Source organism: Hordeum vulgare, chromosome 3H, assembly GCF_904849725.1.
Source record: "Hordeum vulgare subsp. vulgare chromosome 3H, MorexV3_pseudomolecules_assembly, whole genome shotgun sequence".
Lineage (NCBI taxonomy): Eukaryota > Viridiplantae > Streptophyta > Magnoliopsida > Poales > Poaceae > Hordeum > Hordeum vulgare.
In genome coordinates this window covers 252,091,197-252,101,917 of record NC_058520.1, presented here as the reverse complement: position 1 = coordinate 252,101,917, position 10,721 = coordinate 252,091,197, and the positions used below count along the sequence as shown (strand labels likewise).

General features: G+C 42.3%; 1 pseudogene; it reads left to right on the top strand.

The window, feature by feature from the left end:
• Nucleotides 1-2,578: 2,578 nt before the first annotated feature.
• Nucleotides 2,579-9,351, top strand: LOC123441656 (annotated as a pseudogene).
• Nucleotides 9,352-10,721: the final 1,370 nt, after the last annotated feature.

Below are 10,721 nucleotides of genomic sequence, written 5' to 3'. Positions count from 1 at the left end.
AATCATGTGGTTGAGATTCATCAGAATCACATAACTTGATTTATCAAGATACTTCCACCTGTGTTACTCAATAGCTATAGGTTATATGAAGAGCGATATCATAAAACACATTGCTCGGAAATTACTTATCCTCGCAGATTATAGAAAAGTGAGGAAATAATGTGCAAACAAAATATTGTTATAATCCAACAGATTATACACAATCTCATGTTCATGTTAATCGAATTGGTATGAGACATCCTCCATATTTGCAAAGTTCAGGGGAAGTAATCTCCCAAACTATAACCTATTAATAATCATTAGATTGCATATATTATACTCTTTTTCCCTTGATGAGTTTTCCCTAACGGTTTCTCATAAAAGGTTTTTAACGAGACAATATAAACACAAGTGTCTTTATATGCCGTATCATTTTCTCCTTCTATTTTTCCCACTCGGTTTTAAAGGAGTTTTCAATGGCATTTACAATTGCACTCTTTTCCCTTATGAGTTTTCTCTCAAGTTTCTCATAATGGTTTTTAGTGAGGCAATATCTTCTCAAAGATCATATGTCATACTTTCTATTTTCTCTACCGGGGTTTTTAAAGGAAGTACTCAAGACATATTAATTGTTCTCTAAACTTATAAATGAGTTTTCTCCTTCTTCAAAGGTTTTCTCATATGAGTTATCAAGAGAAAATGATCATCATATGATTATTTTCCCACTGGGTTTGAAGGAGTTTTCACAACATATCTACTCTATTCTCCTCATATTTTTCCCACAGGGATTTTGGGAAGACTCTCAAGATTATTTGAAAGATTTCTCAAGATGGAAGATCTATATGCAAGAAGCTTTCAACGATGAAACATTAAAGGAGCGATGTCGTACAAGGGGGAGTGTTAGAAACTAATTAGTAGATTAATTAATTAGCAAAGGAATGTGTCCAATCCCGAACAGTCGTGTCTCCTCTCTCTATTGCCAACACACACCTGTTTTGAAGGGATGCCTCCGAAGAGACACCTCTTCTTCGTACCTCTTCCAGATGTATATATACTTCAGAATAAATAGAAACGGGACTAATGATCCATTTACTTTCATTAATCTCGTTTTACTCTAACAGTTCCAATCATGTACGGCCCTTTCTGCTTCCATATCCGAGTGTTGGTGAATACGGCCAAGTGGTGGCAGACGTTCAAGTGGATGGATAGCATCCGAGTAAATGTTCGAAGGTGGACATCTGAATGCACCTTTGGCTTAGGAACCCTTTTATGAGATTGTATGGATGTCCTATATGAGTTCAAGATGTCAGGTATTTGATTCTACATATAATAGGTGACGCCATCAATCCGAGCAAGCAAGCACCTCTCGCAAACCCAGGACGCATGCAAGTAACTAGTCAGAAGCACCGATAATGCCCAACATGAAAACATGTGCAAGAAAACAGAGGCAATAGCGACCCATGAAAGTTGTCAATGCACGACCCGACAATATCCACCATCCGATTATACAAGAACATAACTAGCCAGAAAAGCACACAAACAAGACCGGCCAGAAAACCACCTAGCAAACACCCATGCGAAAGGCATTCAGCACTCACACCCCGTGCGCACTCGTACGAGGCAACCCAGGAGGGGCGACAATGTTGGCCGTCCAAACAAGCACGCATATAAAATCAACTAGAAAGCACGGAAAAAACCAACAGAGGCACAAACACTACATGCGGCAATATCAGGAAGAGCTCCCGCCATCCTAGCGATGACGCAGAAATAGAGTGGGAGAGATGGAAGCGACAAGCCCGGCGGGTCCTTCGATGGAGAGACCTACCTGCCTGGGGGAGGGCGTTCTTGGGGGAGTGATTAGCTCCATGAGGTGGAGCGACATCAAGGAGAGATCAAGACAACTGCTCAGGCACTCTCCGGATCGGGAGAGAATCTCGGAGTGGATCAAAAGGCGCAAGAAGGTGCTGATTTGCAAGATTTTAGGTGGGATCCCTTCTGATCCAGAGGGGAAGGGATTGGCAGGCAAAAATTCTCGAATAAATTCCATGTGTGAAGCGGATTTTAGGGGGAAAATTAGGGTAAGAAGTGTTTTGCTAAGGGAGGGATGAAAATTCACTCTGGATTGGAAAAAATTCCATTGATTGCGAAAGGAAAGGGGTACGGGGGATGAGAGGATCGGTGAAATTAGGAGAGGGGGAGAAATTAGTGTGATCTTTGTTTGGAAACTGATCGTTCATGACCATTTACTCTCAAATTTCAATGTCATTTGCCTTCTGTTTATGCCTCCGGAGGGGGACAGATGGAGCTATATCAAGTGAAGGGTGAGGAATCTTTGTTGCACATCTTGTGCCCCCCACAACTTTTCCGTACTTGCAATTGGGGATCGTGTTCATGTCGAATAGGACAATAGGAGGTGGGAGCTGGCTTGAGGGTTCAGAGAAGGGGAGGTAGTGCTCGGAGGGGCGGCCCAGAAAGCAGGGTTGCAGTCGTTGACAAAAAATCAAGTTGGGATGGCTCCTGCTCCGGCCAAGACCCCTGATACTAAGGGGAAGTCAACCCGAGGCGCCCCCGGGATGATGGCTCGGCCCTGATAATCGACATGGAGGCCGCGAGGAGGGCGATCTGTGGCTTCCTGGTGGTGGGGTGGCTCTTGTCGCCCTTCCAAGTAAGCCCGCAGATCATTGTCGACGACCTACGGGCATCTTCGGCATGGAGGCTACGAGGAACGTTCACCGTCCAAGAGGTGGCAGCGACGACGGGAGGTTCATCCTCAACTTTTCCGCTGAGGAGGATCGACGGTTCGTCTTCGAGGCCTGACCATGGCACTATAAGCGCGATGGAATCATCTTCGCCGAGTTCGATGGCAAGGGAAATCCGGTGGAGGTTAAACTTGGCGCAATGGCAATTTGCATGTAGGTTCGTGATCTCCCATTTGAACTCGAAACTCAGAGTATGGGAATTTTTTTTACTGTTCTGGCCTTATTCTAAAAACCATAGGTAAAATGGACTATGTACGAAACTATTTCATGATCTGATCCTTTTAGAAATGTCATAATCCGTGGTGTTGCTGCTGCACGTAAAAACGCCAAGCTATCGTAGCGTTTCTGCTTCATATTCACACGCCGAAGTAGCTCGCGTTGCAGTCCACATACAAAACGCCAGCGGTTCTGACGTTGCTACCCACGGAGCAAACGACATGGGCCATGGCGTTTTCGTACCGGAGCCTGTGAGCCGCCTGAGCAAAGTTTGGCGGGTAGTCTAGTTCATGCCCGGGAACCGATCTGACTGGCTGGCTGGCTGACTCTACCACAATCAATGGTCGATAAGCACGCAGTGATTGCCCGCGCCCTCCTCACTCCTCGCTGCTGCTTCTGAGGGCCACGGCCACAGTCACAGTCACGAGAGCAGGCCTGCCTGTTTCATCTCCTCTCGGCGGAAGACATGGAGCTGTAAACGATTGGAAACCAGTCCGTGGAGCTTCGGGCAGCGTCGCACCGCGCCAGGGCGTGGTGCGGTCAAACTGGAACAGGCCGTGTCGTGGCCATTTCGCTGTTGCGCCAGCTGCTTGCCATTTATAATGATGAGCAAACTACGACATGAACTGGACTACCCGCCAAACTTTGCTCACGCGGCTCACGGGCTCCAGCACGAAAACGCCATGGCCCATGGCGTTTGCTCCGTGGGTAGCAACGCCATAACCGCTGGCGTTTTGTATGTGGACTGCAACGCGAGCTACTTCGCCGTGTGAATATGGAGCAGAAATGTCCCGGTAGACTGACGTTTTTACATGCAGCAGCAACGCCACGGGTTATAGCGTTTTTAAAAGGGTCAGATCGTGAAATAGTTTCGTACAGAGTTCATTTTGTGCTATAGTTTCATATTAAGGTCAGAACAGTAAAAAAACAAGTATGGGTTGGTCCTTTGGGGAGCAACTTGGTGATGTCATTTTTGTATCCCATAGAAACAACATGATAGTAGAGAAATGTTTGCGTCTACGAGTAGAAATTCCACTGCATGAGCCTTTAAAGTCAGCAGTAGAGTTCACCCCATTGGGTAATTGTAAGAAAAATAAGTATGATGTCGGGTACAAAAAAGTACCATTAAACTGTGAGTGTTGTGGGATTTTAGGTCATTCTTTAGAGTGATACTGAAGCATACCAAAAGAAAAAGGAGTAGCATGTGTTCCAAAGAATCTTAGTATAGATGCATACTGGAAAGGAATAGGAGCAAGTAAAAGAGCTTTCTTGTTCGTCGGCTCCAGCAACAACAACTCCTCCAAGGCCATGAAGGGAAGTGTGGTCAAGGTGACCAAAGCCATGGGTAACCGCATGGTGCCGGACAAGGTTGCTGCGGCTACTACATCGATGACTGTCGTGGCGAGCGGGGTGCCAAGTCAGGAGGGCCAACCACTCGGCCAAGAGGGCCCGGTACAGGTGGCCACATCGCCGACTCCTCCTAGCGCTGGAACTTGTGGAGAGGACTAGTCGTTGCCTCCAAAGGCGCTCGCTGGTTCTGGCTAGGAGGGCCACGATTTGGTTGGTCAGGAGTCTTCGTTTAGGACGCTAGGCATGGCCAGGAGGTCCATGTGATGATGCTCCTGGAATCTTCCTCAACTCAACATGATGCGGCTCATGTTACTGGTCACCTGAAGTGTATTATCGGCGGCCTCCGACGAGGAGGTCCGTCGGGCCAAATGAAGATCATAGGATGGAACTACCGTTGTATGCTTGCCCCCACGGCAATTTGCAAGCTTTTGGAGCTACAAGGGCGGATCAAGGCAGATTTGCTTTTTCTTTCCGAGTCACACTTGAGTAAATGTAAAGCTCATGAGTTGTGCCGTCTTTTATCATTTGATTTGATGATTGTTATAGAGAGTGACGTTTGGGTCGGTGGCCTAGACTTGTTTTATCATAAATTGAATAAAGTTGTTTTGAACAATGTTTCGTCTCATTTTATTAATATTCTTTTTATGAATGATGTTTATGTACATTGGCGGTTCACGGGATTTTATAGTCATCCAGCTTGGAGTGAACGTAATTTATCATGGGATACTATTAGAAATTTACATAATAAGGGTGATCACCCCTGGGTGGTCCTAGGGGATTTTCATGAAATCCTAATCTCATCGGAAATAGAGGGAGGGAATTCGAGACCAAATGCTATGATGAGATAATTCCTTTATTATTTATCAAAATGCGGCCTTGAGGATATGGGTTACATTAGCGGTCCTTTCAGTTGGAGGGGGGGCGGATACTAGGGAGAGACTTGACCGTGCGGTTTGCAATCTAGAATGGGCGAACAAATTCCTGAGGGCTGCGATCATTCACAAGGAACATGTTCATTCCTATCATCGTCCTCTCGTCCTAGATACAGACTATTTTCACGATAAAAATTTAATACCCAAAGGGAACGAATGAAGAAATTTGAAGCTCGATGGCTCAAAGAGGAAATGACTGAAGAAATTGTACGTACATCATGGCTAAAGGTAAAGATATAGGTATTGGGCCATCGCTCGCTGATCGTACTCGAGTGATACAAGTGGATTTGCATAACTGTGATCATGAGACTTCGAGAGGACCAAAATAGAGAATTAAAAAGCTTAAAAAGAGTTGAAGAAGCTAAAGAGGGGACCTATGAACGTGGACTCCCAAGTACGGCACAAGAAGATTTTACTTCTTATTTCTTTTCCTAATAATAAAGAAGCTAATGCTTCTGCCGTACGTTATTAAAATTACACTTAAAGTTGGCATAAATTACCCATCAATGCCACCCGTAAGTCAAAAAGGATTCAGTTTTCGGATTTCAAAAATCGTCGATGCGTTGTATGTTCTCAAACTACTTATATATTTAAAGACAACCAACATACGGCTACTGCGATGGCCAAAGCCTCAACCCTCCACTCTAAAGACCAGGTTCGATCCTTGGTTCTCACCCCATTTTTCTTTTCCTTTTTTCCTCTCTTATGCATGGGTTTCTTTTTTCCTCTCTTATGGATGGGCCGGCCCATGTGTCTGTATTTATTTTACTTTTTTATTCCTGTTTTGGTTTTTCACAGGTCAGGGCACCCTGTTTAGTATTATTTTTTACTTTTTTATTTCTGTTTTGGTTTTTCCTTCTTTAAATTAATTCCAGATTTCAAAAGAACAAATAAAATTAAAAGTTGTCGGTTTTTAAAAAAGTAGGAAAATGATAAACTGTTTGGGTACTTAAAAATTATTCGGAAAGTCATAAAATGTTCATGAGTTCAAAAAATGCTCACATATTATAAAACAAATCACAATTTCAAATAAATTTTCATGAAATAAAAAATGTTCATCGTTTTTTAAAATGATCCGATATTCAAAGCATATTTAGGAATTTGAAAAACAGGTCTATCAACTTTTAGAAAATGTTTGCAAAAATTAAAACACGTCTGTAAATAATGAACAAAACTAATTGTCGCTTACATAAAGGTTTTATTAGGAAATCTCTAGAGGTCGTTTTATGATTTTATTTAGTCCCTTGCGCCGGGTACAAAAAGGTGTCCGTGTTTTACAGTTTTCTCAACCACAAATTATTTTGTTGCGACGCCTTAACAAATCAAGTCGCGATGAGCATTGTATTTTTAGTTTTTGAAATTACATTTTAAAAGTGCCTTATCTCATCATGCCATCACTCACATGTACTTTGTGAAATAACATTTCAAAAATCCTTATGTCATATTTGCATAGGATTCATACTTCTTTATATCTATCACACCTGCATAACCTCATAGTTTTTTCTCCGTTGCAACGTACGGGCATTTTTCCTAGTAAAACTTATTGGAACAAGAGGACATATACTAGATACAACATGGGCGAGCAAGTTGGCTACTACATGGGGACTATAACACTTCTTTCTTCATAATGTTGCACTAGCTAGCAAGAAAAGGAATCAAGTTAAAAAAATAATTGGGGATAATGGGGTCTGGGTGAAAGGTACGGACATGAAGGATCACATTAGAGGGTATTTTGCAAACCTCTTTATGTTAGAAGTCGATCAACCAAACTCAAAATTTCTCTCTCTTGTTAGAAAGAAAGTGAGTGATGAAATGAATAATGCCCTCATAGCTCCATACACAACTGAGGAAGTTAGGAAGGCTTTATTCGGTATTGGTGATTTAAAAACTTCGGGTCCAGATGGTCTACACACTATTTTTATAAGAGTTTTTGGCCTTTGTTGGGGTACGATATGACAGAAGAGGTCTTACAAGCAGTGAATACATGTTCAATACCAGCAGGATGGAATGATACCACATTTTTTATGATCCCAAAGGTTAACTCTCCCAAAAAGGTTACCCAGTTTAGACCACTTAGTTAATGCAATATGGTGTATAAGGTCATCTCAGAAATGATTGTTGCACGTTTGAATATAATTTTATCAGATATCATCAGTCCAACTCAGAGTGCTTTTGTTCCTCAAAGAATGATCACACACAATACTTTAGTAGCATATGAATGTTTTCACAAAATAAAAAAGAAACAATCGGGTAGGGAAGGTTTGTGTGCCATCAAACTCGACATGTGTAAAGCTTATGAGCGAGTGGAATGGTCTTTCTTAAAAGCAATCTTGTTGAAATTGGGTTTTAGACAGAACTAGGTGAACTTGATTATGCAATGTGTGTCCTCAGTGGAGCACAAGGTTCGATTTAACGCTGACGAAACTGACAGTTTCAAGCGCACAAGAGGATTAAGGCAGGGGGACCCTCTATCCCCCTATTCGTTCTTGTTATGTACGAAGGGTCTGACAACTCTCCTAGCAACGGAGGAAACGGGTAAAATTTCCGGTATAAAGGTTAGCAGAAATGCTCCATCAGTTTCCAATCTGCTTTTTACGGATGATTCGTTGATCCTCATGCAAGCTAATAATACGAATGCGGAGCCTTTGAAGGCAGTCATGCAATCTTATTGTGATGCCTCCGGGCAAATGGTGAGTGTGAAGAAATCCAACATATTTTTTAGCCCGGACACAAAAGTGGAAGCCAAACTGCAAATATGTATGATTTTGAATATTATGACCAAGGCACTAAGTGATAAATATGTAAGGTTACCTGCCAATGTGGGATGGATAAAATCGATTGTTTTCAGTTCTTGATTGATCGAATTATTATGAAAATTAGCGGATTGAAAGAAATGTTATTGTCTACTCGAGGAAGGGAAATTTTGCTTAATCTATCGTCCAAGCTATCACAACATATTCCATGTCCGCCTTTAAAATTCCTCAAAATAATTGCAAAGGAATCATTCACGCGATGTCGCAATTCTGGTGGGTGACGAGGACAATCAAAAAAGGATGCATTGGATGGCATGGTGGAAGATGTGTGACCCAAAGGACCAAGGAGGAATGGGTTTCCGGGATATACAATCTTTTAACTTGGCACTGTTAGCTAAGAAGCCTGGCGTCTCTTGGATAATCCTTAATCGCTATGTGCCACAATTTTAAGAGCAAGGTATTTTCTGGAGGGCGATTTGATGAATGCAAGATTGAATAATGGTGCTTCTTTAACCTGACAAAGCATTATGGCGGGAGTAGATTCTATCAGGAATGTCTATATCTGAAGAGTTGGAAATGGAGAAAATATTGGTATATGGAGAGTTGCTTGGATTTCAAATTGTGCAAATATGAAAATTATCACACCTAGAAGAGGGAATCTCCTGACAAAAGTTTGTGATCTTATTGATCGAGGAGTCACAAATTCTTGGGATGAAGATTTGATGAGACAAATAACTTTGCTAATTGATGCACAAAGAATACTGGCAATCCCTCTTACTATGCATGATATGCAGAACTTCATTGCTTGTAGCTATAATAAAAATGGTGTGTTCTCTATACAATCAGCCTATGTGTAGGAATGGAGGAAACAACAAGGGGGGGGGGCATTAGAGCACAAAAATGGTATGGTTATAAGCATGGTCAACCCTATTTGGGGTAGGATTTGGAGATTAACTTGTTCGACGAAGGTTAAAAAAATTATCTAGCGCATGCTTCATAGGACTCTACCGTGTCGTGCGACACTAGCCAATAGACACATAAAAACTTTGCCCATTTGACCAGCATGTTTGAACGGCCAGAAGACATAAACACGTGTTCTTCCTGTGCCAAAATGCAAAAGAAGTGTGGGAACACTTAGGTCTGTACCAAACAGTTAAAAAAGATTGCATTGTGGACCGTGCAGGAGAGGCTTTTCTTGAATTATTACCCCTTATGGCCGATCAAGAGCTTCCAATATTGGGCTCACAGAATGTACATGAGCTAACTATAATTGTGTGGTATTTACGGTGGAATAGACGGAAGCTTGTTCATGAAGGAAAGTCTCAAGAAACATCACAAATTGCGATGGGAATCGGGCTATAACGACAAATTATGTAAGTGCCTATTATCCAAAGGCAAAGGGAAAGGATGGACAAAACTTCAAGGGGTTTGTAAAGTGAATGTGAATGCTTCTTTTGATCATGACCAACTAAGGGGAGTGCTGTTGTGAGGGACGATAAAGGAAATTTCATTGTAAGAGGAAATTAGAAGATTGGGTGTTGTGCGGATGTGCTCACGGCGAAAGCGGTAGCACTTAGGTTTGGACTATTGCTCGCACAAAAGGCGGGATGCAATCATCTCATTATCAATTCTGACAGCATAGAAGTCATCAACACAATGTTGAGTGGAGGACATTCGGCGGGAACGACGGCTGCTATCTTTGAAGATTGTTATTATATGGCTTGTGATTTTTCTCTTACTAGATTTAAACATTGTAATAGAGAAGTGAATAAGCTAGCTCATGAGTTTGCTAGATTAGCAAAATACTCAATGACTAGGGATTGGATCATAGAGCCAATTGAAAACAGTGTATCTCTTCTAACAGACGATGTAACAATTATTTCGAATTAATATAGCTTTTGTTGTTTTTGAAAAAATGGCAAGCATGGAAATAAACCCGGTCCGCGTACCAAACATTGGCTGGTTGGCCTTCTCCAAAGGGAAACGTTTTTCCTTCGGCGCGCCAACGGAAGCAACGCGTCGGTCGCTCGCTGCCCACGAGTCTCGCGCGCGACCCGCGCGTATGGCCATGCAACATTTTTCCCTGTGGTGATCGTTTAAATTTGCTACAACCGGTGTTCAAATTTGCTACATTTGTCTACTAAAAAGCTGCATATATGTTTGGTTGCAACCTCTGTTTGTCGGATTTTTTGCTACAACCGGTGTTTTTTTGCTACAACTGTGTTAATTTTTGTTACAACCGGTATCTTTTTTTGCTACAACTGTTTACTAAAAAAGTTGCATACACGTTCGTTAGAGTTGCAACCCGAGTTCACCGGATTGTTTTGCTACAACTCTTATTTTGTTTTGCTACCACGCATCATCAGTTTCATTTTTTTGTTATGGCCACGTTGATTTTTTTTTTGCTACAACTATACTTTTGTTGCAACCGTGAACAAAAATTATTACATCATGAACGAAATTTGTTGCATCGAATTTTTTTAATGCATGAAGATCTAACGTCTCGCATGCAGCTGGCGGATCAAGCCGCCCGCGCGCGGCCGGTCGAAAGTTTTCATCGGGCGAGCGGAGAGCACTGCCCTTCTCCAAAAAGTTGACTATTCCATGTCGAGTCACTCACGCATACATGTATAGAACTATGTTGACAGCCAGCCTCCCATGCATGAACTAGTGTTGTCACCGGAATGCATGTAGAGCCTCTCGCAACCAGGCTAGCCAACGTGGGTTACACA